This window comes from Tupaia chinensis, unplaced genomic scaffold (genome assembly GCF_000334495.1).
Source record: "Tupaia chinensis unplaced genomic scaffold, TupChi_1.0 Scaffold000353_2, whole genome shotgun sequence".
In the NCBI taxonomy this organism is placed as follows: Eukaryota; Metazoa; Chordata; class Mammalia; order Scandentia; family Tupaiidae; genus Tupaia; species Tupaia belangeri.
In genome coordinates this window covers 89,490-114,289 of record NW_006159848.1, presented here as the reverse complement: position 1 = coordinate 114,289, position 24,800 = coordinate 89,490, and the positions used below count along the sequence as shown (strand labels likewise).

General features: G+C 36.2%; 1 long non-coding RNA gene across 1 annotated transcript in view; it reads right to left on the bottom strand.

Annotated features, from left to right (window-relative positions):
- The window catches only part of LOC106735283 (uncharacterized), a 157,427-nt gene extending 143,016 nt beyond the window's left edge, over window positions 1-14,411 (bottom strand). Inside the window, exon 1 of the long non-coding RNA XR_001370652.2 lies at window positions 14,368-14,411. This is a non-coding gene — a long non-coding RNA (uncharacterized LOC106735283). The remainder of the gene's footprint in view (window positions 1-14,367) is intronic.
- Between the last annotated feature and the right edge of the window lie 10,389 nt (window positions 14,412-24,800).

The window sequence follows — 24,800 nt, the reverse complement described above, 5'->3', positions numbered from 1 at the left end:
AGAACTAGGAATAAAGAAAAAGGTAATTTGGGAAATGAACATTAATGAGTAAGAAATCCAAGATTGAATCAACACACAAAAAAAGAATGCTGGTATGGTATTACCTCTTGTTGCAGACAGCAAATCATTCCTAAATGAAGCAAGGCCCCCATAAAACGGTTATCTCACCCCACCTGCAAGTCAGAAACTGTGCATAGTTTACCTGGACTTTCAGTCTTCCACAAGAAATCAAGTTGTCAGTCAGGCTGAAACCCTCTCATGGCTCCACGCGGAAGAGTCAGGTTTTAGGTTTACCCGCATGTCTGCGGCAAGCCCCGGGTTCTCTCTAACGACTGCCAGACACATGGATTCCTTGTTGGGTGGGTCTCTCTTTCCAAGAGAACAAATGAGAAGAGCAAGGGGAGCAAGAAAGGCGGAAGCCCAGTCTTCTTGCACCCAGTCCCAGCAGTGAAGTTCCATTACTTCTGGTGTATCCTGTTTATTAGAAGTGGTCTCTAAATCCAGCTCACATCCAGGGACCAGGGTTGCATTGTCACGCAACACCCAGAGGCACGGGGGTCACCAGGAGGTGTTCTAGAGGCTCTCTACCATGATGCCACAGAGACGTTCGAAGGAGGAAAATTAAAAAGAAACAAAGAAGAAATGAAGAGGTAAAAAGAGAAAAATGACAAATATCAAAGATAGGCAAGGAAGATCCAGCACACAGACAGCAGAACTCTGTGAAGGAAAGGAGGGTCCAGGCGCTGTTTCAGCGGTGACACACCTGAACCCACATGAGGAAAAGGTCCTGGGTTCCGTCCCAGGGTATCCCCGAGTTCCCAGGACCTGCGTCGGCCTGGGAGCCAGGCTGGCTGTGGCTGGGAGGAGACTGCTGTGTGAAGACTCTGGAGCAGTGCCTCTCTCTCTCATGGAAGAAATAAATAAACTTTAAAAATTAAATTTAGCCATGAAAACGGTAAGGCACATTCACAGCGAATACTGAAAACTGTAAGAAAATTTTCCTAAAGTACTGGATTTAGGCATTAAAGATTCACAGCTTCTAATCTCACTAAGAAGAGACAGTCACCTTTCTGGGGAAAGAACACAATACCACAGCTGTTGACAAATACATACCATTTATGTTATTATTTACTGATTTCTTTTCATTGATATTCTGCAATTTCTGTTCATCAAAACATAAATCCTGGGACCAGCAGTTAGAGTAATGGCTGTGTCGCTGGACTCACATGTAGTCGACCACAGTTCTAGTCCCAGGCCCGGTGTCTTAAACTCACGCCGGGTGCATGTGCCTGCATGCCCAAGATCCCAAGAGGAGAATGGAGAAGAAGGGATTGCAGTATGGTCATCCCCCTGGGGAGTGATTTCTCGTTTTCTGTTTCTCTATCTCCCTCTGTATTCCTGGCGAGTGCACGTACCCTATAGCACAAAACCTCTCCAAAAAAAGAAAAAGAAATTAAATCCTGAATTTAGAATGGTAGATATGCTTTCTAATATACTTTAAATATATATTTTTTGAAGTTTGTCAAATCAAATGGTATACCACCTCAGGTAAGCACGCTCTACTTAGGGAAACACCTGGCAGCACATAGTAAGACCTCACTAAGGGACCAGCAGATGGCATAATGGTTTTGTCACTGGACTCTCACGTAGTCAACTGTGGTTCAAGTCTCAGACCTGGTGACTTAAAACTCATGCTGAGCGTATATGTGTGTGTGCCTAAGATCCTGATAGGAGAATGGAGGAAAAGGATTGTGGCATGGCTGTTCCCCCAGGGAGTGATTTCTCACTTCCTGTCTCCATCTCTGTTGCACTGGCGAGCACACATGTCCTATAACAAAAAATCTCTCTCTAAAAAAAACAAAAAAACAAAAAAACAAAAAACAAAAAAACTCAATAAATGTTACTTATTATGACAGAGACTAGGAATGGGTTACAAATGATTATTCAAAATTCTCCTAATATTGGAAAGCCCAGATCAGAGTTGATGTCATAGTGGCCCAGCGAAGACATTGCACAGCGCACAGGGTAGCATAGGAATGCTGACAGCGGAGCTGTCCTTTAAGCAGTGGGTTTTGTGGGGACAATTGTGTTTCCCGAAGTCAGTGTTGTGGATGTGAGCTCATATTCCTTTGCTTGGCCTTTGACATTGTTTGTGAAGATGGATGGTGTGTGCTGAAGTGTGGTGCTATCAGCTCTCTCCAGCTCTGTGTCAGTCCCCACTGTACCAGAAGGATATATTATTTGTGATACTCACTCATAAATTCTTCAGATAATTTATTTTCTATTCCAGAGCGGGTCTTTAACAACCATGTGATAGGAGTGTGGATGTTGCTATTAATAGCTACTAGCATATGCCACTTTTCTTTCCAATTAATGGGTGACTATGTAATCGTTTGTCAAGCAGTATCCTTTGCAGAGCTGGCATTTTCATCACCAATAATGCTGCATAATTAGGTTATAAATAGTTCATTTGTGGAATTATAACAATGACTAAATTTTAAAGGACTATATATGTATAATTTTTTCACTGAACTTGATCCCAAACAAACAAGAAGAAAGACTGCTGGTTAGAGAAATGTAATCCTCAGCAGAAAATGATTATGCCTTTTGACAATTCCTAATAGGGATGCGAATAAACACTAGACATAGAGAGTCATAGACTTGGGGCCAGCAGGTGGCATATTGGTTAAGGTGCTAGACTCCCACATAGATAACCGTGGTTCGAATCCTGGACCCAGTGGCTTGAAATTCACGCCAGGCATGTGTGCATGTGTTCCCAGAACCCAAGACGAGAATGGAGGCAAAGGGATTGCTGCGTGACCATTCCCTTAGGGGGTGATTTCTCACTTTCTGTTGCTGTTTCTCCAGGGAGTGCACATGCCCTATAGCAAAAATCTCTCTCAAAAAAAGAAAAGAGAAAGTAAAGAAAAATCATAGACTTTAAGCTTCAGAGAACAGATAGTGTTAATAAGAAGTAAATTAATTAAGGTCAAAGTCTTCTGACCCTGAGATATAGAAAAAAAATGATAGGAATAAGAGCGTAGGTCCATAGTTTTATCATTAAGAGTCAACAGAAATGTGTATAAATATGTATTATATATAATATATATACACATATATGCATATATAGCCACACATATATTTATATGTGTGTATAAATATAGATATAGATGTATATATAGATAAAGATATATACCTTTATTTCCCCTTTCAGTAGCCAGTACCTTCCCACGTCCCTGATCGTTGGAACTGCTGGAACTTTAGCCCTAGGTCAGCTTATAGTGAATTGTTTAAAAACATTCTAATTTAAAGCGTGTGTATCTTATTTTCTTCTTACTTCTTTTGCACTGTAGCTTCATCTTTCTTTCCTTTTTGGACCTTTTCTCTATGGAAATCTAGAGGAGATCACACCTTCACACAGTACTCCTAAACTCTCTCGCTAGCTCACTCACCAGTTCCCACCCCTCCACCTCCCTGCACCACAGCAGACCCCTATGCAGGACTGCACACACTGGAGAGGCCGAAAATCCACTCTAGCATGTTCCTGGTAGTACGCGGACTTTGGAAAACAGGTTGGCACTTCCTTAAAATTTTAAACACATACCTACTTTATTACCCAACCACTCCACTCCCAAGTTTGTTCTCAAAAGAAGCAAAAGCACATATTCATACAAAGACCTTTATATGAGGCTTCAAAACAATTTTTTATTGTAATGGCTCAAAACTAGAGACAACCCAAATGTCTACCAATGAGCAAAAATATAAATTATGATGCATCTATACAGTGGAACACTACTCAACAATAACAAGAATGAACTATCGATACTGTAACACTGCTGATAAATCTTTTATGCCGAGTGAAATGAGCCAGAAAAAAAAACAGAATATGCACTGTATGATCATTTATAGAAAAAGCTTGAAAATGCACATTAGTCTATAATGATAGAAAGGAGATCACTGGCGGCCTGAAAGGAGAAAGGCTTTTAAGAATGGGATTATAAATACCAGGAGGACATTCTTATGCATGATCACTTCGATATATGTGTGTGTGTGTGTGTGTGTGTGTGTGTGTGTGTGTGTGAAAACGTTCCACTGTACATTAATGTCCCAAATAATTTAATTGTATTATATTCCTCTCACTCAACACCTAGTCTTTGTAATCTTATGTTGGCAGCCACATGCCATCAGTTCTGCTGGTTTTCACAGGTTATATGGGACAATTTATATGGGAGTGAACTACGTAAGATAGAGACACAGAATGATTCAAAGTAACTAATGGCTGGTGACAACAGCCAGAATTAGCACCAAATATTCAGATAACTGGATTTTCATTAACATTTTCTGTCTTGCAGTAAAAAAGGAAGCTATTTATTTAGATGTATACCTATGTCTGTAAGTCTTATTAAGATATAATTCACATACCATAAAAATGCATCCTTTTAAAGTACATGATTCAGGGTGATTTTTTTTTTTTTTTTTTTTTTTGAGGATATAGCACATTTGTTTATCCATTGTAAGGATACAGCACATTTTGTTTACCCATTATTCAGGTGATAGATATTTGGATTGTTTACACTTTGAATGTGTAATAGTGATAGGAACATGTGTGTACAAGTTTATGTATATATGTATATATTTTAACTTCTTTTGGGTTCATACTTAAGAATGAAATGGCTGGATCCAGTAGTAACTTTATGTTTAGTATTTTAAAGAACTGTTTTCTAAAATTGCCAGTCTGTTTTCAAATGTTGTTATACCATTCTACATTTTCACAAGAGATGAATACAATTTTTAATTTCTCTACACTTTTATAAAATTTATTGTTGTCTTTTTATTTTGGCCATGCTAGTAGACTCATCCTTGTGGATATAAAGTAATATCTGTGGTTTTGATTTGCATTTACTAATGAAATCCACAGACAGAAACAGTTCATTTTGCCCCAACACAGGGGTACTATTTTCTCATTCAAAACAACCATCAAAAAAAATGGAACATTGAAAAAAGAGGCATAGCCAGAAAGAGTTGGAAGACCATTTCCAAATCAAATAAAGGTTAAAAACTTCGGCACAGATTGTGGTTGCCGAATGTTTGGCAAAGTCTGTGGCAGCCAGGGAGGTACAGTTAGTTAGGATTCCCTTTCACAGAAGAGCTACACTGTGAGTTCAGTCAAGTGATTGTCTCCAGCAGCAGTACCCTGAGTGTGTCACACAGCATTTCAAAGTAGCCCCTCGCCAATGGCTGAGCCCAGTAGGATGCAAAGCTGGCCATTTCTACCTCATGTAGAACTCTTTGACCAGCAATCTTGTTCATGAGTTCCAACTTGGGCTTGATGAAATGTTTTCAGAGCTGCAATGCAGCTTGCAACTTTTCCTACCCAACCTGCCATCTTCTTTCATAGTTATCAAACCTGAAGCACCATTTGAGGATTTTGCAACCTGTGCCTCCTACAACTCTCTCTTCTTAACTCTCATGAGATCTCTTCCAATAAATTTCTTGTACTTCCCAGTGTTGTCCTCTGCTAGCTAGAGGATCCAACAGATACAAGTGTTGCCAGTTTTCTGATTTGAATCCTTTGAAAGTTGTGCTATCGCTAGGATGGAGGTGAGAATAAAGTTTGGCAGGTACGTAAGAATTAATCACAGGGGGCCAGTGGTGTGGTGGTTGAGGTGCTGGACTCCCACATGGCTAACCATGGTTCGAATCCCAAACCTGGTGGCTCATTTTCTCATTTTCCCTTTCTCTCATTCTCTGGTCAAATTAAAAAAATAATAAAATAAAATTGATTCAATAATTCTTAAAAAAAAAGAGTCTGAATGTTTAAAAACAAGAATTGAACACAGGATAGTGAACTTTGATGACCTGTAGAATCTGCATTTCTAACAACACCACATATTTTCATAGGATTTTAATAATTGTTATGTAAATATTCTCATATGGAATATATTCCCAAAGCAACCTTCTCTTATAGTCTCTGAGTTCCTTTACAGTTTGTATTAATGCACTATAAACGAACAGGTTGCTGAGGGTGCAGAGCTACATTCCCATAATATCAGTGTTTGTTTGTTTGTACACTGCTGTTTTGCTAATACCATCTTTTTCATTTCTTCCTAATATGTGTTTCTCTTCTGTTCCCACAAGTCTAAATGGATGAAACCACCATAAGTTTCATACCCAATAATTGAGTTTAGGTTCTACTGTTAATTCCATCCTTAACCCCAAGACTGGCTTTGACTCTTGATTACATTCATATGATTTCTCTCCCCTCTTTGGGTTTATTAAGTTTACTATACTGCAAAGATGATACATTAAGATAAAAATACGATGGGGGCCAATAGGTGATGTGGTGGTTAAGGTGCTGGACTCCCACATGGCTGACCATGCTTCAAGTCTCAAACCTGGTGACTTGCTCTCTCACTTTCTCTCTCTTTCCTCTCTCATCAAATTAAAAAATAATAACAACAAATAAATGAATATGTTTTAAAAAAGATAAAAATATGAGTCCTTCCTAAATCAGTGATGGATGGATCTAGAGGCAGGATAGTGAAATGGTAGAAAGAACATAGAGTTTGGAATCTTAATAGAATTAATAGAATTTGATAAACTCTGTGTTCTTGGGCAAGGCAAGACATTTCATTATTCTAGACATCTCCATTAATTTCTTAAAATGTACTTAATTTTAATACTACATATATTCTATAGTGTCTTAAAAATCAAATACTATAAATGTCTACATTTATTATCATGTAACACATTCATCAGCACATAACATAGCTCTTGCTTGCCACATAAATATTGGCTCTCTTTAACTTCCTTACAAAAAAAAGGTGAACTCTTTCAGAAATTAATCAGGTCAAATTGATTATCTTAACTGATTATCTTTTTAAAACTAATATTAACATCTTAGCCAGCTATATTACAGCAATTATGCATGCAGGTTATGGTTAAGTATGACTGATTAATAAGACAGGTTAAAAGAGAATCTTTAGATAATACAAATTTAATGGTGTTTATATGATTCATGAATCGGGCAGCACCCACAACCTGAAAAGGTTGGGAGAACTTCAGTACAACAGTGCAAGCAGTGATCTTTCATAGCTGCATGTGGAAGTAAGACAATGGAAACACTGGATTGGTTGGAGGTGGAAGATCTTTATTGGAGGTTAGTTGGTGGTTTCTGGTTGCTAAATTCTCTGAGTTTTGTTTTACCATTTAGGTTGTATTTTGGTTTACGTAAGCAGGAACTTATAGTGCTGACGCAGCCCCCAGAATTATAGCCTTCCAAAGAAAAAATTTTAACAGATATATTGGGTCGTCTGATAAGTCATGACTTATTTTTCTATGCAAAAATGCATCATAACTTTTCTGATGACCTAATAAATCTTAAATGAGTAATTTTTGCTGTTAGAACCATGCATGTGGTTATGACACACAACATCTAAACCTTAGCATGTCTGCTTTCATGAGTGCATTGCTAAGTATTTTCGGAGTGGAAGTCCTGCCAGAAGTTGAAATTGCATTGGATTAAAAGGTGTGTGACGCCAAATAAGGAAAGCCTATAATGACATTTATGGATTTCTACTTTGGAAAGAAATCAGTGAACTGAGTATGAATATTTTCCCCTTATGTACTAGCTTGAGGGTATCATGTGCATGTAAAACTATTAGGGGGATTGAGGAAGCATGCTCACATCTCAGTTTTTTTCAAGTGTTTTATCACAAATGATCGTCAAAACTAAGTAATCATAAATTATTTTCTTATTTCTCATATTTTCATTGTACTCATAAGTGTCAAAAGATCAAGAAAGATAAAGGCAGTATGGGAGAAACTGATATTGAAATACAAAAAAATAATTTTTTGCAACTAGATCTCTTAAAGTCACATTCATCTGATCAAAAATTTTATGTAGTGCACAAAAACGGTGATGATACATCAAAAACTTTTAAAAAGAGAAGACCAAATGATCAGTATGTCCATCTGAATGTGGATTTTCACTTATATGGAATGAAAGCTACGAACAGAAGCGGTGTAGTGTATGCAGAGAAACTTTGGCACTGAGACACACTGGATTTTTTGTTATTTACAAGTGAAAACAGGGAACCAGCAGTTAGCGTAATGGCTATGTCGCTGGACTCCCACGTAGTCGACCGCGGTGCGTGTCCCGGACCCGGTGGCTTAAAACTCACGCCAGGCGCGTGTGCGTGCGTGCCCAAGATCCCGAGAGGAGAATGGAGGAGAAGGGATTGCGTCGTGACCATCCCCCCTGGGGGGTGATTTCTCGCTTTCTGTCTCTATGTCTCTCTCTGTCTGTCTGGCGAGCGCACGCGCCCTACAGTGAAAATCTCTCCAAAAAATAAAAAATAAAAAAAGTGAAAACAGAGGAGAGGCAAGTGGCAGGAAAGATCATACAGAAAAATAGAATCTCAGACATAGAAGATAGAATTGCTGGCCTAGAAAAATTCACCACAAAGACTGAGAAAATTGCCCCCCAAAATGAGAATAATATACGAGAAATACTAGATACCATCAATCGTCCAAACATCCAAATAATTGGTATCCCAGAAAGCAAAGAGACTCATAAATATATTGATAATCTATTCCTTGAAATTCAACAAGAAAATTTTCCAAACCTAGAGAGGCACTCAAGGATCTTGTCCCAAGAAATACAAAGGACCCCAAATAGAATCAACTCAAGAAGATCTCCAAGATACATTAGAACCTGATTGACCAAAACCACAGACAAAGACAAGATACTAAGATTGGCAAGAGAAAAGTGTCAAATTACCTACAAAGGATATCCCATCAGGCTAACAGAAGACCTCTCAACGGAAACAATGCAAGCAAGGAAAGAATGGGAAAATATATTCAAAGTGTTAAGGGAAAAGCAATTTCAACCAAGAATACCGTACCCTGCAGGATTATCCTTCATATGGGAAGAAAAGACAAGAACATTCTCAGATAAACAAAACCTGGAAGAATTTACCAACACCAGACTAGATCTCCAAAAAGTTCTCAAGGGAGTGCTATACCAGGAAATTTAAATACAGACATACAGAAACAAGAGTTCAAAACCTAATAAAATAGCCAACTTAATCATAGGGACAACTCTGAAGTTGAATATTATATCTCAGAATTTAATTGGGAAGATTGAACCACAACAGAAGATAGATTAAGTACATGAAACTGAACAGGTGAATTTTATAACTTTTGACTAAAACATTGCTGATTTTCTTCTAGGCTTTGTTTTCTGGTTTTAAGGATTTTTGTCCTGTCTGGTGCTGTTGATAGGTTCATGTACCTACTATTTGAAGAGAATCCTAACCTGGTTCCTGGCTTTAAGTTTTAAGCAAAGTTTCTTAGCATTTCTTTGATTAATTAAAATTAAAACTGCTTTTCTTGAAATTACCAGCTTGCTGGTGATTTAATGTGTAATGATTAAATCAGGGTAATTAGTATACCCATCTCCTCAAATAATTGTAATGTGTCATATATTTTTAACGAAATAAAAACTAAAGATATCTGGGCCAGCAGTTGGTGTGGTAGTTAAGGTACTGGACTCCCAAATGGCCATCCATGGTTTGGGTCCTGGACCTGGAGGCTTGCTTTCTCACTTTCTCTCTCTCTTTCTGTCTGCCTTTCTCTAGTGAGTATACATGCTCTATAGCAAATTAAATAATAATAATAAATATAATAATTCTTAAAAAAAAGACACAAAAAACTAAAGATCTCAGTAAGGCCACCGATGAGTCTGTTCCTAAATTTATTCTTCACCTCCTCCCTTAGGAATAACAATTTTTATAAATTTGTTGTCATTATCATTATGTATATATTTACATTACATACTTGTGTATTTATAAATAATATATAAAATACCAACAAAACCTAATTTTGTTGGTGTTTTATTTTATACATGTGATGCTATTTTGCCATGTAACTGTAACTCATTATCTTTATCTCCAGTACAGTATGGTGACTTAATATTTCTTAATTTATTTATCCCTTGTCTCATTAATGGATACGTAAGTGTTTCCAAGTATTTCTAATTACAACCAGTGCTACAATCAATACTCATATATTTCTAAAGAGCACATGTCTGAGAGCTCTTTAGAATAAATCTACTGGTAGAATTGCTATATAGTATGGTGCATTGCACAGTTTTTATATTCACCCATAATGTATGAGAATTACCTGATTTCCACACAATTTGGTATTGTATCTTTTAATTTTTTCAGTTAGATGTGTATAAAGTATTATCTTAATTTGCATTGACTTGATTTGAAGAACTTGTATAATAAAACAGACCACCTTTTCTAATTTTCATTCTTCTTCAGGTTTCCTTTTATTGGACTTTGTCTTTAAATTTACTGAGTTGAACACAGTCTATTATAATACTAATCTATTTTTCATGTTTCTCCAGTGTGCTTTATTATAACTTTACATATGGTTATTTTATTTATATTGAATGTTATCATATAATGAAAAGTGCCTCGTTCCTAATGAATATTCTCTTTATGTTGTAACTAAGCGATATTGTTCCACTTGAAGTCATACTATAATATCCTATATTTTCTTTTAAGAGTTTTGAGACTACATTCACATTTAGATATTTACCATGTGTATAACTGATCTGTGTAGGTACAACAGTGCACTGACTGACATTTATTGGATCTGTACAGATCCTGGGATTCCGGTGTGATTTTCACTAGAATTTAGTTATTAAATAGTTACTAAAATACTTTATGATGGGGGACCAGCAGGAGGCATGGTGGTTGAGGTGCTGGACACTCCCACATGGCTGACCATGGTTCAAGTCTCAGACCTGGCGACTTGCTTTCTCACTATCTCTCTCTCTTTCTCTGTTTATCTCTGTTCAAATTAAAATAAATGAATGAATAAATTAAATTAAATAAATAATTATTACAAAAAAATACTGTATGATGGAGCTGATTCTTTTACTCCATGATCCAGCTGAGAAAACTGAGGTATGGGGCTCAGTATCTTGCTCAACAAGAGAAAGCCTTGTTAGAGAAACATGGCTGGCTTGGATTCAAACACAGCATTCTGTCTCTTCCTAATCAAAACACAAACTATATTTTCAGTATGATCTCAGGATCCAAAATAATCCCAAAATGTCATTTTAAAGTTTACTTTTGATAATAAATTTTTTACTTTTATAATTAACTTAAAGTCATGAGGTGTCAGATGGTGGCACATTGGTAACATGGCACCGAGGCACTGAGAGACTACACAATAGAAGGTTCTGAGTTCTCCTCCAGAGACTCCCCTAACCTGTAGGTATATGTGTGCCCATGATCCCGGCTGGCTAAGGCTTGGGGGGATCATGGCACAAACGCCCTTTTGGGAGTACCTGTCTATCTTTCTCTCTCTCTGTTCCCATTGCTTATGAAAAAAAAAAAGAGATAAATAAATAAACTAAAAAGTTTAGGTAACCATCTTGTTTACCACATGTCCATATATAGCAAGTAGTATTACCATCTATATTAAAATAAATTTTGCAAGTCAACCATAGTATCATTAACTCCTGGATAGCACAAAAAATAACTAAATTAGTTTTAAAAATTAAAAGAGATTCCAAAATTACTTATTAGAGTGAAAGATGTTTATGAATCAAGATTTAAGAAGTGATTCTCTAAGAAGCTCTCAAAAGGTAAAAGCATCTTTATTTTCTTATTTATTTATCCTCATGCCTTTTTCTGTATCATCAAAATAAAAAAGAAATTGCTAAGATGTTAAGCCTTGTTGAGACTTCTCTTTATATAACGTAAATGGATGATTATATTGTTTTTACTTTTATGTTTTACATATTTTGCAGATATTTTCTTATATTTTGGTATTATCACCTGAAAGAGATTAAGATAAATCACGAGGTACAGTCCACTCTTTGGCTTCTGTTGCTTTTGAATGATTCTGTTTAGATGCCCCGCACTGCATTGCCTCCTATATTTTATTTGTGTGTCTGATGCCTCTTCTGATAGCTGATCTTGCCTGGATTTTTTTTTCTAGTTATCAATATGTATAACTTGACATAGTTTGAATAGTTACAGGATACAGCTTTCTTTACAGGGTCAAAAATAATTGTGCTTAGTAGTTGGTTTTATTTTAATGATCAGATCATCAATATTGAAGAGACAGCAGCCTATGTTTATGATTCTAAGGCCAGGGTTTAGTGTGCTCTTAGTTTTATTGAACAATTGCATGATGATGCTATGAGTGAAGGAATATGCAAGATTCAGAGCTGCTGTAAAATTGGCTTCAAAATACATAAAACAGTAAGTTGGGCACATAGAATGGTTTTGAGTCCTAAAACGATTAATGGTTAATATTTAAAATATTATTATTAACATCCCTCTCATAGAGTAGAAACATAAATCATAGGGAGTAGACTCAATATACTTACTGGAAAGTAAAGGTTGCTCATAAGCAATTATACCATATTGCCTCTAAGCTTAAGTAAGTAGTACTTTTAGTCCTAGGATAAGAAATTATAAACCTGAGTGGCAATCTGTTTCTTGATATATATAAAATAAAGAAGTGAAATTGAATGCCATCACTGAAGCAAAAGATAAAAAGACAGGCTGGTTCGAGCCTCAGTGTGAGAACAAATGAGAATTTCCATGGGAAGGCTACAAAACTGGTTACAGGATTCTGAAAACTCACACCTTCATGAGAGTACTTAAGGATGACGAGTTAGAGAAAGGATTTCTTTAGACAGCTGGGCTGTACTTTGAGTCACCATCTGCTACCCCAACAGCAGAAATGCCTGCTTACCTCCTTGAGCCGAGGGATGGTACAGTTCCAGGGCAAGCAATGCCACGTCTTTTTTTGCAGGCTACCCATAGCAACAAAGTTAGAGGTCATGAGACTGATGTGGATTATCATTTGTACTGAGGACCCCAGTTTGTCCACACCAGGTCCAGCTTGTCTGCTCTCCTTCGTGTCCAGGTGTCCTATCTGACAGTCTGGCTGATCTATAGTAACTCTGGGTTCATCATCAGATTCAGAGCAACAGACAACTCTACCAGCTCCTGTAATTTTGTGATATCCTATAATAAACCACTTATTCACGGTCTCCTCTAGCAAATTTGTTTCTGTGACCAAACTCAAACCCATACAAGCTGTGAAGAGAAAGAAGATGCATGGCTAAGAATGTAGAGTCCCTCAGTGATAGAGAAAGAGTTCAGGGGGAACCACCACAGGAACCATAGAGTGCCCTGCCCACAGAAAGGGGTCTGGTTTTTACCTCAGCTAAGCCCAGAAAGCACAACCCATGACCACAGGCATCCAACTTTTCCAACGTTAGTGCCTGCCCAGAAAAAGAGTGGCTGTTATTATGCCTGCAGTTGGATACTTCGCCTTTAAAGATACAGAATTGAAATCTGCCACACTCAAATAAGACTGTGATTTGTGACAGAAGGTGACAGCAAATGGAATTAGTTATGAATGAGCAGAGAAGCTACAGGTGAAACATCAGCCCCGCTGACAAAATGAAATGGGCAAGGTAGTAGCATAAACAGGATTTTGATAGTGCCCCACTTGCAGTGCTTTTTTCACTATATTCATTGTAGAACTTTCACTTTATTTACTTGCCAGGTGTGTGTGTGTGTGTCCCTGTTTATATATTCAGCTTCTTCTTTTTCAGTATTTTTTGACTTTTGTGTTTTCTTCTTTGCACTAACATTATTACCTATTTGCAAATGTCTTTTTAAGCAATTCAGTTTCTAAATTCAGCATCTGTTTCCTTTTCATTCAGTGACAAAACATGGAATGTTGCAGCATCAAAGAAAGATTGCTTCTGGAAAGGTTTGAAATTGTTTCACCTTAGAATGAGATGGAAATAACCATCCTCCGTTTTGGAAAACGCCAGGGTATGAGGGTGCTTTGAAAAAGACACCTGTTTGCAATTTAGCTACCGCAGGCCCATGAAAAGTATGCTTATATAATATGACTGAGGACTTTCAGAGAACACAGCCTGATAGAGCATGAAGATTTATTCTCTAGTAAAGTCTAAATCTCAAGAAGAAACAGGCTGAAAAAATATCTAAATGTGAGTATTTACATTAATAATAAACTTATGTGATTTATGGCATTACCTAAAAAATTAGTAAGAATAGCAACAAATCTCGATATAAAAAAGCCACCAAATACATACAAAGCAACTTTTAGGCTCGGTTATTTGCTATATGGGTCAGTACATCCTGTGTGATTCTAATCCCACCTATAGTGAGTGGTTTATGGTGGTTACATTTTTTTTCTTTAGATAAAATTATTTTAAAATGTAATTTTCATTACAGAAGAAGGCACAGAAGAATATTATGTGAAAATGGAAAATAACTTTAAGAGGAGGCTTACCTCAATTTCTGTCTGCTCCTCCTGCCAACTCCGGGCAGCCCAACCCTGTCCTCCTAGCACTAATGGCCCAGAAGCAGGCTAAGCCTAGGCTGGGCAGATATTCTGACGCAAGCCCAGCTTGAAAAGTTATTAACAGAACAAAGTTCTCTGGCTCAGGAAGATTTGCTGAGCTGCCCACGTTAACACTTGGTGAAAGGCTGGATGTGCAGTAATGAACAGGTGACTAAATCTGTCAAAGAAAAGGGAAAGGACCCATGTTGAAAGGTAGATACAAAAAGAGTAAGTTCAAGAGAAAAATCAACAAGGCAGCTACACCAAAAATGAGGAGGAGAGAAACAAACACAAAAAGAAATAGGCAGCACCGTAAGTGTATCCCACAATCCAGAGACTCTATGATTACAGTGGAGGTTTACTCAAGAGGAGTTAAGGCCCAGCTGCGGTGGTGTGTGCTTCATGATGATGTTCTACAGGCTGAGGCCATGTAGGAGGCTTTGAGTTGACCTTGCTAAAGGTCAAACATGGTGACACACACCTGTAGTCCCAGCTACTCAAGAGTCTGAGGCAGGAGGATTGAGACAGAGCAATGCCCTTTCCAAAAAATAAGAAAGGAGATAAGATTTCTGGAAAGGCAGCAATGTCCATTTTCCACCCTAGTTACCCTGGCAACACAATGCCTTTCTTATAATAATCTCATTATAGTAAGAAAAAAAATGAAGAAAAATGATGTGGAAAGTGATTAGAGGGCAGGTTTCAATTCATCTTGGAAAATGCTCTGGGGAAGAATATGAAAGCTGTTTGTTCCATAAAGGGGTGAAATCATGAAGAAGCTTCACTTAATTGAACAAAGATAACACACACACATACTGCACAGTTCAGTTCTACCACTGGATAGAGATGACTGGAAACTGTGCCACTTTGCCATGCACTTGAGATCTCCATTTCTGCTCCTGTCCGGATCTTGCAAATATTAAGGGTAGACCTGATGCTATATGTCATAAATAATTGCACTTAAGTTTGTGTTTGCTATTGTTTTTCCTGTGTTTTAAAGGCAAGGATGAACAGTGAAACTATGGAGAAGAATTTTCCTTCCACCCTATAAATATTTGCTGAAATGAATTAAAACAGATTTATTAGTAAGAGGAAAAGGCATACAAATTCATTAAAGTGCATAGTAAGTACAGAAGTCTTACAAATATGAAGCTCAAAGAAGGGCCAGGGTTAAAGCTTAAACAGCATGTTGGGTTAGGAAAAGGAATATGGTTTCTAGGGGGTGAGAAACAAGAAGTTTGGATGAGGTGAGGGGCAGAACAGCAGTACAGTGGGGATGCCCATTTCCTTACTACAGAGCTAAAGTCCCTTAGGTAATTCTCAGACTTGCCATCAGAAGAATGAACAGATGAGAAGTCTGGGTGTGGTAAAAATTTTTAGTATCTTTTCTTCCCCTATGGTTAATCTTTCCTGGCTATTTGCTTAAATTCCTAGGGAGATTTCAGATAATAGCATTTATTTTGGAAGAAATTTTCCTCAGGCCAGAGGGAGCCTCTCTCTTCTTGGGGAGAGTGAAAGTCCTTGTTTCTGAGGCAGCTTCTAAGACCTTCAAATTTCCTTTAATCCAAAAGTGTTCAGTATGCCAAAGTACTGTAATTTGGGGTATCATTTCCTGAGTCCCAGCAGCAGTAATCTACAGATATAAATACTTTTGGAATACTGAACTTTGAGAGGCAAGTTCCAAAGTATGGCGAGATTCCACAAAAACAATGTTGAGTAGCAGGTGATGATACACACGTACAGGAAGAGCAATCACAGAAGAGGTCCCTGTCTCATTTTGGCATGCAATTGATCAATAGTTGGAGAAAACTAATGCAAGATTCCAGTGTCAACGGAAACAACCAAACCCTATGAAAATATTTTAAAAGGTTTGTTCAGAGCAAAATTACAAGTGACCAAAACCAGTGAACACAATGTCTGGTAGCCCTAAGCAAGTGTCGATGCTTAAATATAGCAGCTCTTTTATTTATCATGGTTTCACGAGCAGGAGATAGAAGCAAAACTCTCGATCAACATGTGGAGTTTTCAAAAGGACCGGGCCTAAGAAGGTGGGACATCTAGCAGGAGGTGCTTACAGATTATAGGTGGGCTTAGAAATTCTTAGATTAGCAATTGATTGAAAGCACAAGACTGTGTCCCAGGAAATTTGAGTCAGCAGAAAAGAGTGTCTGAGTTTGCGTGATGCTATTCCAGAGTCAGGATGTAGGGTGCAACTCCCATTCACCAGACCAAAGCTGTGGTCTGTATTAGCAAGATTAACCCAGCATGACTCTTCCCTAACATTTTAGGAATAAAAGTTTAGGACAAAGAAAGGCAGTCAATTTCAGTACTCATATATATATATTAACATGTATAATTATACTTATTCAGGTAAGTGCTTTGTATGAAAGGAAAGTGGTCAATGAGAGTATCTCATTAAAGAGGTTCTCTACCATTAGCGTACATTATAATCACCTATTGTTTACTGGACCCTTCTCTGTGATTTTCCTATCTGCTTCCCAGATAAAGCTGATGCTACGGGTCCTGGGACCAAACCTTGACAAGCTTTGTTGTCAAGAAAACTCACCTAAATTGGGAGATATCAATTCTTATGTTTGTATCCAGCATGCAAAACAACTTGACTTCAGCAAGTACTGAATAAATGTCTGCTGATTTAAATTATGTGCTTCCTGTAACATAGTCTACTTAGCAGGGATTTCATTGTTATGAACATTTCTTCAGGAATAATGCAGAATTTATTATGACAAACATGATCATTTTTAGCAGAAAAGCAGTAAGTGGTAATTTTATGACCAAAGCTAAAAACTCTGTATAGTCTCCTATCTTCTGTATTATCTCCTATACAATTATATTTTAAGTAACAGGAAGTTTAGAAATTTTCTGAGAGAAAATGAAGAATGGAAATTAGGTAAAAAGCAATAAAAACCTGCAAAGGAACAAAATGTGTATTATACAAGAAAAGTAAGTTATAGAAAATGTTCAGTCTAGAAAAAATTGTATAACCTATAGTTTAATGTAAACTGAATTAACTGTACAAATGCAATTACTAGAAGTCACTGTATTTGAATGTTGTATGTTAAAATGTTAAAAGCTACATCAAAGTAGTTAAATGTGGGGACTAGCAGGTGGTGTAATGGTTACGTTTCTGAACTTCCACATAGTCTATTGCAGTTCTAGTCCCAGACCCAGTGGCTTAAACTAACACCAGGCTCATGTGCATGCATGCCCAAGATCCCAAGAGGAGAATAGAGGAGAAGGGATTGCAGCATGGCCATCCCCCTGGGGGGTGATTTCTCACTTTCTGTTTCTCTTTCTCTCTCTGTCTTTTTGGTGAGCACACATGTCCTATAGCAAAAACTTCTCAAAAAAAAAAAAAAATAGTTCACTGCTGAGTAATATTTATTCAGGTAAGTGCTTTGTATGAAAGGAAAGTGGTCAATGAGAGTATCTCATTAAAGAGGTTCTCTACCATTAGCGTACATTATAATCACCTATTGTTTACTGGACCCTTCTCTGTGATTTTCCTATCTGCTTCCCAGATAAAGCTGATGCTACGGGTCCTGGGACCAAACCTTGACAAGCTTTGTTGTCAAGAAAACTCACCTAAATTGGGAGATATCAATTCTTATGTTTGTATCCAGCATGCAAAACAACTTGACTTCAGCAAGTACTGAATAAATGTCTGCTGATTTAAATTATGTGCTTCCTGTAACATAGTCTACTTAGCAGGGATTTCATTGTTATGAACATTTCTTCAGGAATAATGCAGAATTTATTATGACAAACATGATCATTTTTAGCAGAAAAGCAGTAAGTGGTAATTTTATGACCAAAGCTAAAAACTCTGTATAGTCTCCTATCTTCTGTATTATCTCCTATACAATTATATTTTAAGTAACAGGAAGTTTAGAAATTTTCTGAGAGAAAATGAAGAATGGAAATTAGGTAAAAAGCAATAAAAACCTGCAAAGGAACAAAATGTGTATTATACAAGAAAAGTAAGTTATAGAAAATGTTCAGTCTAGAAAAAATTGTATAACCTATAGTTTAATGTAAACTGAATTAACTGTACAAATGCAATTACTAGAAGTCACTGTATTTGAATGTTGTATGTTAAAATGTTAAAAGCTACATCAAAGTAGTTAAATGTGGGGACTAGCAGGTGGTGTAATGGTTACGTTTCTGAACTTCCACATAGTCTATTGCAGTTCTAGTCCCAGACCCAGTGGCTTAAACTAACACCAGGCTCATGTGCATGCATGCCCAAGATCCCAAGAGGAGAATAGAGGAGAAGGGATTGCAGCATGGCCATCCCCCTGGGGGGTGATTTCTCACTTTCTGTTTCTCTTTCTCTCTCTGTCTTTTTGGTGAGCACACATGTCCTATAGCAAAAACTTCTCAAAAAAAAAAAAAGTTCACTGCTGCGTAATTCATATTCTAATATTTTCTCTGAAGTTACCCTATTTTGCTACCTTAAGACTAGGATGATATACATAAAACAAACTAAAAACTTAGGCATTATTCAAATATAATACTGTATTAAGCCCATATGGCTGGTATTACTATGATGTAATTATATACATGGAAATTCAAAATTAAATTTCAAGTTATAGTTTTATAATAATATTTACTTTATAGCTTTTAATATTAATACAATGATAAATGATTATAATGAATAAATTTTAGGGATAAAGTTGTACATATGTCAATAAATTATTCACTATTTTCCCTCGAGGGATCAACTACACAATGCAAAACACTATAATAGTCCAGTAATGGAAGAAATGACCTCTGTATGCATATAAAAGAAGCTAATCCTAGATGTTTCCTTCAGGCTATTAAGTTGAATCAAAATTCTTCAGTCTGACATTTTTGAGAATTTTGCCAGTTATTTACAAAAATCAAATTTATTTTTTAATCCTAAAAAAAACTTTGTAAAAACATGACCTAATAGTTTTGAGCACAGTTTCACTTGAATAATGTTGGTTTTAAGAATAAATTGAAATTAATAAAGGTTTGTTAGCTGGCATTTAATGCTAGTTTTATTATGATAACAATGTCTTACCAAAAATAATATGTGTACCAAAATATTAATATCCTAATATGGAATAGATTGTAATTAATGCCACTCATGTCTATATTGAAGAACTAAATAAGAGCAAAATGAAAAGAACTCATTTCTGGGAGCCAGCAAGTGGCATGGTGTTTAAAGTGTTAAACACCATGGTCCCACATGGTAGACCATGGTTCAAGTTCCAGACCCAGTAGCTTGAAAATCACTCTTGGCATGTATGCATGTGTGTTCAGAATCTATAGAGAATAGAGGAAAAGGGATTGCAGTGTGGTTATACCCCCACCAGGAGGAGGGATTTCTCACTTCCTACTCTCTCTGTCTCTCTCTGGTGAGTACACACACCCTAATACAAAGATCTAATAAAAAAAAGAAAAGGAAAAGAAAAAAAAAATCTGTGTTCTTGTTATAATTTCTATTTCCTGATGATACAAAAATAGAGGGTAAAATGGCTTAATTAAAAATGCAAACCTTCTGACTCTGATTTGTCTTTTTTATATAACCACATGTGAGGCAGTTGAAATGCAAGACAGTTAGAAATCGTGAGAGCTAAATTTTGACTAATTTTAATGTAAGGGTCCTGAAAGGAGCAGCAGACTTTGCCCAAATTATTACAATGCTGGTTATAAGAATCAGCTACACTGCCATCTCCAAGAAATTCTTTCTTGACCAAGTCTGTCGCAGTCTGTTATTGGATGAAATGTGCACACACGCAGTGCTCTACTTTGCTGTAGTCCAGTTTAGGATGTACCAGTGCTAATGCTCACTTGTTTGTCTGTGGCTCCCTGGAAACACTGAATTCACTTTACTTTCACAAGCCAATACTCAGCACAGTGCTTGGCACACAGAAGGTGTTTGCTAATAGAATAATTTTATTGGATATGGTATTTTATGTACCTACTTCCTAATTTCCTAAAAAGACTGTTGACAAAAATGTACACTGAGATAGAAGTTAATCAAAGCAATCATCTCTAAGGGAAAATAATTAGAATTATGTTACTATGCAGGAAAATTGTCAAAATTTAAAAAAATTCCTAATTCCAGGACCAGCAGGTAGTGTAATGGTTATATCACTGGACTCCCACGTAGTCGACTGTGGTTCAAGTCCCGACCTAACAGCTTAAAACTCATGCCAGGTGTCTGTGCATGCCTGCCCTCATTCCCAGGTATCTGTGCATGTATGCCCTCATTCTCAAGAGAAGAATGGACAAGGGACTGCAGAGTGGTCAAGTCCCTTGGGGAGTGTTTTCTCATTTTGTCTGTCTCTCTGTATCTGTCTCTGTCTCTGGTGAGTCCATCTGCCGTATAGCAAAACTCTTTCTTAAAAATAAAAAAAAAGAAAAATTCTTAATTCTAGGTTAACAAGGAATTCCACTTGCTAGGTTAAATAAGGGAAGGCTGACAATAAGGATGAATCTTATGATAAAGAAAAATTAAAAGTGCTAATTTGAAAAGAAATATGGATATAACTAGCACTCAGATGAAATAACAGAAACTTTTAAATATTGTTAGTTGTAGATAAAAAGTGACCTCGAAGATTCTCAGAAACCAAAGCAAAGAAAGAAATATAATCAATCTTAAGATTCAAGGTATATATAAAATATTATTTTCCAACTTTCCAAAGCTAAGATTCTAGAGAAATTTTCATGATATCTCTTCAAATGAACATTTTATTATATATGGGGGTTCTTCAAAAAGTTACCAGAAAAATGGAAGTAAAGTAAGAATTAATTGTGATGCAAAATTTTCATAGTGTGTGTTTTCATGAACTTTTTAAATACCTCGCATAGTAAACAGTGTTCTTTTAAAATCCATGTAATGATTTACAAAGGCAAATTTCACATAATGGCTCCTACAGATTTCTCAATCTAAGCTGAGTAGAAGATCCCGTAAAAAAGTCTGATAGAAGCAGCTGCTGAAGACGTCAAAGCAGTAAGGTTCAGACTCAATTCTGAGCCTGGCTTGCTCTATGAATATGGCTCCCAACATCAAGGGTGATATATAATTCAAGAGATCTTTGACACAAGTTAACATGAATCTTCCACAGATAACCCAAGCCTGGGCTTTTTATTTTCATTTTTTATTTTCTTAATATTGAAGAATAAAGAGTATTAAGTTTTACTCTGTAAAGAATTGAGAACTAGGATAATCAGTCTGTTGACTAAAGACAGGCCAATAGGTTTTAAAAAAATCAGTAAGGGTTGTTGATATCTTCATAAGATAATAAATTATAAAACCAAGAATTTTATCTAAGTGGCTACCCTATCTTCACATGAGCCTAGAGAGAGAGTGTTCAGGGCCTGACATTTCCTTGGCAAATAATTAGCATTTGCTCCAACATAAAAATAAATAAAGGATTGAGGTCTTAAAACTTATATACACTGGATGACCTCAACAATTTTAGCTTGAACCATTTTCATAGCAAATATTATCAATCACTCACCAGGGACTATAAAACATTGCATTTTAAGCAATTTGACTTTCCAGTGAACCATTAAAAGCTAAATTGGTTGTAAAATATACCCTGAGGTAACTAAACATGTTAGCATGCTGGACACAGTTGTTGGATATCAGCCAACTAGACATTTGAGAAGAGAGCATGTACCAAAAGCTGACTAAAGTTTTACAGCAGTTGATTCTAAGCCCTTCCATCTGACAGCAGTTTCTAAGTATTGGGCAATGATAATAAAGTTGTCTCAACAACATGTTGCAGAATATATATATCTTTGGTTGTCTGCAGTGGTGGCTACTATTTATTCAGTTCAACAAGTCATGAATCCAAAGTGAAGAGCAGTGATGTCAAACATTCTGATTTTGAGAAACTGGGATATGATGTATTTGTCAACTTATTACCACTAGCAGTTTCATAAGTAATAAAATTATGTTATTTATATATTATACTAATTTACATTATGTGCATTATAGTTAAATAGTATTCAGTGTCATGCTTGACAATGAAAGTTAAATGAGAAAATGTATAATGGTATAAATCACTTAAGTCTAAATTTTTTAAAGTATTTTATTTAACTTTATTTACTTATTTGCTTGTGGGAGAGAGAGAGAGAGAGAGAGAGAGAAAGAGAGGGAGGGAGGGAGACGGAGAGGGAGAGAGAGAGAGAGAGAGAATGAATGAGCGATGACCAAGCAAGTTGTCAGGTCCGGGACTCGAGCCATGGTCGGCCTCGTGGGAGTCCAGCATCCTTAACCACCATACCACCTGCCAGCCCCTTAAATCTACAATTTCAAATCAAAATTAGCATAATCAATTTTTTCCAAGCATCCTCATCCTTAGTGGATATTTATTTCATCATGTCACAGCAGAAAATAAAGGCAAAAAGGTTCCCTATGACTGAATCTGAGAGTATTAGAAAATAGCAATATCTAAATTACATTTGTACCATTATAAAATTTAAACAAATGTAATCTTACTATTTAGAGAATAACACCATTTTTCTAGAGAATACAGTTACTTTTTATATGTCTTCTTGATAATTGATAACATAGGACACTCAGAAGTAAGAATCAAGGAAGCCTAAACTACAATCATTTTCTGCCAAGAACTTATCATAGCCACTTGCTATATATTATTCCTTTAAAAAAAAATCTTTGGAGAAGAGCCACATGGTGGCACAGCGGCAATGCAACTAGACCCCATAAAGCCAGAGTCCTCTAACAAGGCACAGATTACTCATCTTATATGGATGATTTAGAAAACAGTAGAAAGAGCTCATTGTTTCCCAATCCCTTACACATTGATGTTGGAAATCTGTTTTTAGCTGGTGAATTTAACTTACAGAGATTGGTCACAAGACAGTTCATATTGCATAACATCCTGACTGGACCACACTCCAGACTTAGTCGGATGAGGGGAAGTAGGCAAATGGAAAGCACCATTTGCTCTGGCTCCTAAATGAAGCTGGTATAACAGAGATTCCCATAAAAATGATAACATCACGGAAGCATTTAAACATAATTGGATTGCTCTTGGTACAATTACCCCTATAAATGTGCTCTGAGTCTTCCTATGACCTTCTACATCTAATTGGCAAAATTTAGTAGGAAGATAGAAAAGCAATAAATACAGGATGCTCATATCAGTGCTTCAGCAATGTAATTGCTACTTATTAATAAGTTTTGCTTTTATCTTTTTCAGACTTAATTATTGAGTTTCAGAAATAGTTTTATAATATGTACTGCCTTTATTTTATATTTATATATATATATAAATAATTCATATATACATGTATATATATATATATACACAAATAATATGTATTACATTAGAATTTGTATCATTGAATAACAAATGAATTCAGTATTTAAAGCAATAAGTATTATTTATGTATTATCAGTCTATGAACATTTTAGTGCTTCCCATTGAATTGATAGAGATTCTAAGATTCTGGTGTTAAGCTGTTTAAGAGACCTACTAGCAAGTGCAGCAAGAAATTAATACATTAGTAAAAACTCATATGTATCCCGTTTGTTTTACTTATATTCTGTATTTTTATTGAATAGTGTTGATGCCCATCTCACATAACTTCCATGTGAAAATTCAGATTAGAAAGACATGGTTGAATTATAATGTCAGATATTAGAGATTATTATTCATTATTCATGATCAACCCCACCAAAGTAATAGTCAAATTACAGACCCTTAAATGTTACACTGAATACTGAGAACAAAATTGATGTAGTAAAATGTATCCCCTCTCCCCCTTTTTTTCCAGATAAATTCTATAACTGCTGTATCTAGCTTAAGAGGAACCAATGAAAAATAATCATCTATGTAAAATGCTTGGTAGATACAGTTTTAATATTTATTATTCTTCTCTGTTCAGAAAAAAAAATTTCAGGTTTATATTCATTCAGAACTAGAAAAATTAATACTGTAAATTTATGCTAATGTACATCACTCCTTCTCTACTATTTCCATACTTTCAGAAATTTTCTTGGACTTTGGAAATGATCTGATACTCAATAATTATCTTAAAGGAAACTCTAGATCTCTTTTGCATTCCCAATTTAATTCTTATATAAAGGACCTTAACACTTGCACAGACCCAGTGCTCATGCAAGAATGAACTCGATGCCATTACAGTCATTAGAAAGTATTAAATCCAGACCCAGTCACAATGTCAATTACAAGCATGGTTAGAAACCGAATATGGATAGAAACTGAGGACGCATATAAATAAATGGCCCTCCATTCTTTGTGTAATTTCTATATACAAACACCAAGACTAGATCAAAGCTATCATGCTGAGCTATTTCTCCATTTCTTTTCTGCTTATATGTTAAAATATCTACTTTT